Consider the following 6590-nt stretch of genomic DNA (forward strand, 5'->3'; position numbering starts at 1 on the left):
CCGCAAGGAGTGACCAGGAACAATGGTCACAAGTTGGCGGAGGGAAGGTTTAAGTTGGACATCAGGAGGCGCTACTTCACGGTCAGGGCGGCTAAAGTCTGGAACCAGCTTCCAAGTGAGGTGGTGCAGGCTCCCACCCTGGGGGTTTTTAAGTGGAGGTTGGATGACCACCTTACTGGGGTCATTTGACCCCAGTGCTCTTCCTGCCATGGCAGGGGGTCGGACTAGATGATCTGCTCAGGTCTCTTCTGACCCTAGAAACTATGAAACTATGGCAAGCTTTGGCCTGATTCAGGATGTTACAGTGAATTTTTCAAAGCAGGAACAACTGATGAAGACACTTAAACAAGAGGATTTAGGGAAAATAAGAACTGGAGTGTCTATGTAAGTCTGAACCCTGTGTAGCAAAAACATAGACAAGTGAGTTATCAAGGAGACATGTTAATCTCTGAGCAATTGCTTTTCACCTGTGCCATAACCTTCTCAAGCTGGGTAGCTAGAAACACAGCTCTCTGTCAAGCTACTTCTGATTCAAGTTACACTCACCCACATGTACAAGCTTCAGTGTGGCTCCATGAGACAGTCACTGAGCATGTCTTCAAACCTAGCCCCAGTGCTGGCATGACCTGGGCAGCAAGGCTAGGGACAGACATTCAAAAAGCCTGAGCTTGAATTGATTCAATTTTTGCAGGTTAGTCTAACCTGGCTAGGCTAAGTCAGTTTTGTAACCAGACAAATATCCCAGAAACCCAGGCACATACCTGCAGTGGCTCAGGCTAGAAGCTTGGGGGTGCTAGAGCAGCCCTCCCTTCCTTCTACAGCACTGAGCTGAGGTGGAGGCATGGGCATGGGCATGGGCATGGGCAGGCCCAGGCAGGATGCTCTAATTAGTCCAGCAGGGAATTGGTAACAGTGTTTATCACCCAATTAAGAAGACAACAGAGGCTACCTTTTGATGCAGCAGAGACCATAGCCAGCATGGAGTCTGCTAGCTAATACACAGACACCTCTTGGAAGGCAGAGGGGAGGGGAGATTCCTGCTTAGCAGGGAGTGGTGAGTTGTGGGGGAGCAGCTTGCCAGTCTCTGGAGCTGCAGCCAGGGAGCAGAGGGGAGGGGCCAGCCCTGCTGTGGAGCAGAGAGCCCTGCCCAGAGAGCATGTTGGGATGCTGGGGGAGTCTGGTTCATCTTAAATCAGCAAGGGGTCTGGGACAGACATTGCATAAACTGGTTTCAGCCAAGTCAGTTAAGTCTGATACTACATTCAACCAGGTTGATCTCAAACTGGTTTCAGCCATTTTCAAACTGGTTTATGTGCACTGAACATCCATTCTGTTACAGGTTTAAACCAGTTTCTGATCACTTAAACTGGTTTATGTATAAAAATCTGTCCCTTGCCCGAATTGTCATATGGTTCCAAGAATCAGCAAAGGATTTCTCACACTTGGATGGGATCTGGCTTTTTTTACTGCTACATTTATGCATGAGAAGGCTCTTTAAAGCCAAAACTTCAGTAGCAAATCCTGTCTTAGGCCCACAGAATATGAAATACCTGCTGTTCATCTTCCCCAGTGATTATCTATTGGCTTCCAAGGGGTTGTCCCTGTGGCAGGCCAGTAGGCGCTCCTGCGTTGAGCCACCCACCTCACTGTGCCAGACCACCTTTCAGGCTCCAAATGCCTCCCTGGGGGTGCCTCACATCTGGCCGACCCCCTTCCTGGAGCACACCCACTAGCCTGGGGGTTCCACTGCCACCACCTAGGGCTGGGCTTGATTCTGGCTCTGCTCACCCCAGAAAATACAGGCCTAGTAGCCCTCGAGGGTACTTGATTCACTTCAAGAACTTGGGATGCTTCCCTCAGTCAGAAGCACAATTAGTGGTCTCCCTGAGTCAGCTGAACCAAGGGGAACCCAAGGCATAATCTAGACCCACTCCCAATAAGTCTCCCACCCTAGGTACAAAGGAGAATTTTATTGGTTATAAGGGGTAGGGTTGGAATAGGGTACAGGGTAGAGCAATATCAGAAATCCCATAGATCAAACTCCCATGGCTGGGCAGTCTTCAATCATGCATCTGAGTTACTGCAAACTATATATCTAGTTAGATCTCAGGTAGTTTACTCACAAGTATCATCCAGAGGCAGGTAGAGATTCCCCCTGGAGGCAGGCAGTTCCTTGATCATGAGTTCTGAGAGAGAAAGCAAGTTTCAGATGGTCCAGCTCTTCTCTCTCTCTGAATCTTCCTCATGGCTGCTGCCCCTTCTTCCTGGGCAGTCCTTAACTTATATAGCCCTTGTGACCTCATTTACCTGGTCCAATGGAGGCCAGCACCTGTTGGCTGTCAGCCAAACAATTTGAAATGCATCACTAATTGCTGGGCAGACTGGTGGCTCCTAGCTCCCCAAGGAGCAAGCCCCTTACCCAGGTATGTGATGCCAGTCACGTAGGCAGAGGGAGCAGGTTTCCCCCCTCCCTCAGGAATGCAGCCAACTCAGGTTACCTAAAGAGATAGAGTAAGGGGTGTATCCTCTGCTGGGCCCATCCTAATCAAGTTGTCACAGAGCAGAGTTTATGGGGAGAAACAGAGGTGGCCTTCTGCCACAGTCCCATTGTGCGAATACAGAGGGTTTCCCAGGGATGCTTTAGCACCAAGCAGAAATTCACACCTGCAGACAGAGATCTCAGGTCCTCCCACAGCAGACACATGGAACCACAAAAGCTAAAGGGACTCACATGGCACTACCTGCTCAGGCTTAGGCCATATAGATGAAAAGTACTCATTTAATGGGCAGGATTTGGGGTGAAAAGCAGAATTTTCAGACTGTTGGAGATGGAAAAGTCAGCTTTAATTCCACACACACACATGCACTACCTTAGGTACCAGTACAGCTTCCTGGGCCTGAGCACCTTGCAGTTCATAATCAGTTTGCCTTTGCAATATCCCTGTGAGGCAGGACAGGGCAGGGCTTTTATTCTCACTGTACACGTGGGGAGCTGAGGCACAGAGAAGCTGTGGTCCCATGTCACATGGGAAGTTTTCAGCAGCGTATCACTGGACCTCTTTAGTCCCAGCCTAGCACCTTAACCCCTAAACCACATGCACACATGTATGCATGCACATACACACACACAAAATCATCTGCTTTCCCACTGGACACCAAGCAGTGCAGAAGGAGAGTGCATATGCCCCATGGCCCTTCTTTCCCTAACACTGTCATGCTGTCAAAGCAACTGTAGAGAAGTGATGCCATTGAGTCTGCTCCATCCCACTGTAATTTCTTCCATGTTATTTGGAGATATTTCATGGATGATGGAGTCCAGCCCCCCTCTCCCCTGCCTCCCACCAAGGAATTAGCTCAAATCCTGCCCCATCACCTCACAAAGGTAGCAAACTAGAACCATTTGGCCTCTCCTGAGTTCTCTGAGAGTCCCATGCATTGCATTTGAGGGACTTATTAGCAATTCCATTCCCATAACACAACCACTGCCATCACATCATCAGATAAGCATGAACTGCCCCTCCCCAACCAGCAGTCTCAGACTAAGTGAGCAACAGAGGAAACACCCCTCCCATTTTCTGCCTGTGTGCTCCAAGCCCAACCTCCATCTATTATTATTATTGTACCAAGGAGCCCTGGCAATGGATCTCAGCTCCCTTGTGCCAAGCATGGCACAAATGCATAGAAGGAGGCCCCTTGTCCTAAGGAGCTTACAGTGTAAGTGCAGATGGATCATCTCTACCAGTCTGTAAACCCCATTCTTCCTGGCAGTGGATGGCAGGAGCTGGTCCTGTCACTTCACAGCACTTACTGATAGCCAGCATGACATTTCCTTACCACTCAATAAAGAGGACAAGTGTAAACAAATGGATGGAGAAAATGGCTCAGCTTGTTGTCTCACAGCAGCCAGGGACTGTGTGAAAGGAGGGAGCTCCTTGCTGGGAAAGGACAAGTATTGTTCTAAGGTGATCATTTAGATCCCTCAGCCTCTCCAAACCAAAAGGCTTTATATGAACCAAATGGCAGGTTTTGTTTCATCTGCCAGGGTCTTTTCCATATGGAATAAAGAGCTTTACCTTGAATAGCCAGATGGATTGGAATCATGCTCCTGTGTATGCAGGGGAAAAGGACTGGAAACTGGAAAACTGTGTTTAATGAGAGCATCTTTCTCAGTTGCCCCCAAGCCTCAGGCTTAGACTCCTTCTTACAGGGTGAGGCAGAGCAGGATGGAAGAGGGGGAGGAATGGCTGCAGTCAGAGTCCAGCATCAGCAGTGGTCTAAACTAGAGCAACAAGACAGCCCCTCAGCTGGGGAGGGAGTCAGACACAAATGTACATCCCCTGCCTCCAGCACCCAGTTTCATTCCCCACACCAGCATGCACGGGGGATGAGAGCCAGGTATACACCACAACACACACATGTGCATTCATGTGAGCACTCATGTCTTCATATACATGCAAATACAGAAGCAGACATGTTCATGTACAGACAAACTCACACATTAACATTTATACCTTCATATATACCCAAATATTTATACAAAATATTCACATGAAGACTTATGCTCTATAGACCATTCTAATACACATACACTTTCACAGATGCACTTATACTCACAAATTTACACATGCACAAATGTGCTTACATATAAATTCACACTTTAATATGCACACAGATACAAGCATACATATAAACAGGGTACTTGTACATGGGCTACGTATACTCCTAGAGCTTCACATGTACACAAATACACCAGCACACCAAAGACACACACACACACAAATACTCATAGGCTACGTCTACATGAGATGCTGACTGTGCAGTTGTTACTGCTCAGTTATTTAGTACTTGCACACCCAAGTACTAAATGACTGCACAGTAACTGCTGTTACTGCACAGTAGCATCCCGCATGGCTTCGTGATGATGCTGACAGTACAGTAGCTCGTTACTGCTACGCAGTAGCATCACCGTGATGCTACAGCGCAGTAGTAACAAGCTGCTGCACAGTAGTAATGAGCTACTATGCAGTAAACATCTTTGTAGACCTGGCCATGTAGTCTTACAATCTGCCCCTCCCCACGTGGTAGTAGCTAGCCTGTTCCAGTGCCTACTTCCCAGAGGCCCTTTGTGCCTCCTGTACATGCAGCTGTCCCTCCTTTGCCAGTATCTTTAACAGGGAGTGCTTGGCTCATTGTACAGGATATAACACCCAAATGAACTACCAGGGATCCTGGTTTTCCATTCATCACCGAAAAAAATGGAAAACATGGATTTTATCATTTTAAGGAGAAAAACATGGATTTTCTCTTTTAAAGAGAAAAATGCAGACTTTCTCCTTTAAAAAAGAAAAATGTGGAAAATGTTGAGTTTCCCTTTGCAGGCTGGCAGAGTTCCAGGGGAACAGGAGGAGGGCGATCAGGCAGGGGTTGACACATGTATGTGTGCACATATACCTGCACATGTCCGCCAGGCAGCATGAGAGCAGCTCCCGTAGCTCACTGAAGGTAAGTCTGGGGAGGGGATTGAGGCCCCCATAGAGGGGGAGGGAGTTGGGCAGGGTTGGGACAGGGGGTGCTGCCCCCCATCCCAACATGGGGCCTAGGGTGCAGGTGGAAATGTATGGTTGCAGGGCCCGGCCAGGGAGTGGGATAGAGCAATGGGCAGCTTGTCAGAGGGGTGGGCAGGGCGGCTGGTTTCCTGCCACAGTGTACACTCCTGGGGGACCCTAGGGGGTACATGCCACCCAGATTTGTGCATGGGGTGGGGGCAGGGGCAAGATGCCTGCTGCAGGCTTGGGGCTCCCTCCCATGGAGGCCTTGGGACCCCAGCAGGCAGGACCCCGCAAATCAGGGCAAAGCAGGGTGAGGAGGCTCATTGCCACTGCCAGGAGCCCCACACCACCATGGCAAAGTTCTCCCTGCACACCTAGCAGCAGCAAGGGTGTCAATGCACAATTGTGCCCCCCACTGCTGTTGGGTGGGCAGGAAACACATCGCCATGGTGGCATGGAGCTACTGGTGACAGCACCAAGCCTCCATGCCTCTTTCTGACCTGCCATGCTAGATCCCATCCCTTGGTTTGCAGAGGCCCCCAGTGGAAGAGCAGCAGGGCTGGGAGCCTTGAGCCCTCAGCAGGCAGCCTGCATCCTCCCCCACAACACCAGCTCTGATTCAGCCATGACACCTGTGGGGGAAGGAGAGCTTGGCTCCGCACTTTGCTCTGGCCCCAGCAGCCACCACTTCACACAGTAAGCAGCTGGAACTCAGGTGCTGCTGGCGAGGTAGGGGGCTGCAGACCCAGGTGTCTGGCCCTGTAGCTTTAATAAGAGTGACTCCGACAGCTGTTCTAATTAAAGTGCCCAGAGCATCACATGTACCAGCATCCCCACGCTGAAAAATGGTGATGGAGGTACTTTAACTAAAGCCTGTTGAACCAGCTTTAGTTTAAAGTGCCCCCACTGCCACTGATACACATGACACTGGAGTCTGTTGGAGCATGGTAATTACAATGTATCAGAGCAGCCTCTCTGCATGTATATAGGTGCCCTGAGGCACTGGTAGGCTTCCAAATTGCTAATATAGCAATAAAACAT

The sequence above is a fragment of the Gavialis gangeticus genome, unplaced genomic scaffold, assembly GCF_001723915.1.
Source record: "Gavialis gangeticus isolate Ggan-Ray unplaced genomic scaffold, GavGan_comp1, whole genome shotgun sequence".
NCBI classification, from domain to species: domain Eukaryota; kingdom Metazoa; phylum Chordata; order Crocodylia; family Gavialidae; genus Gavialis; species Gavialis gangeticus.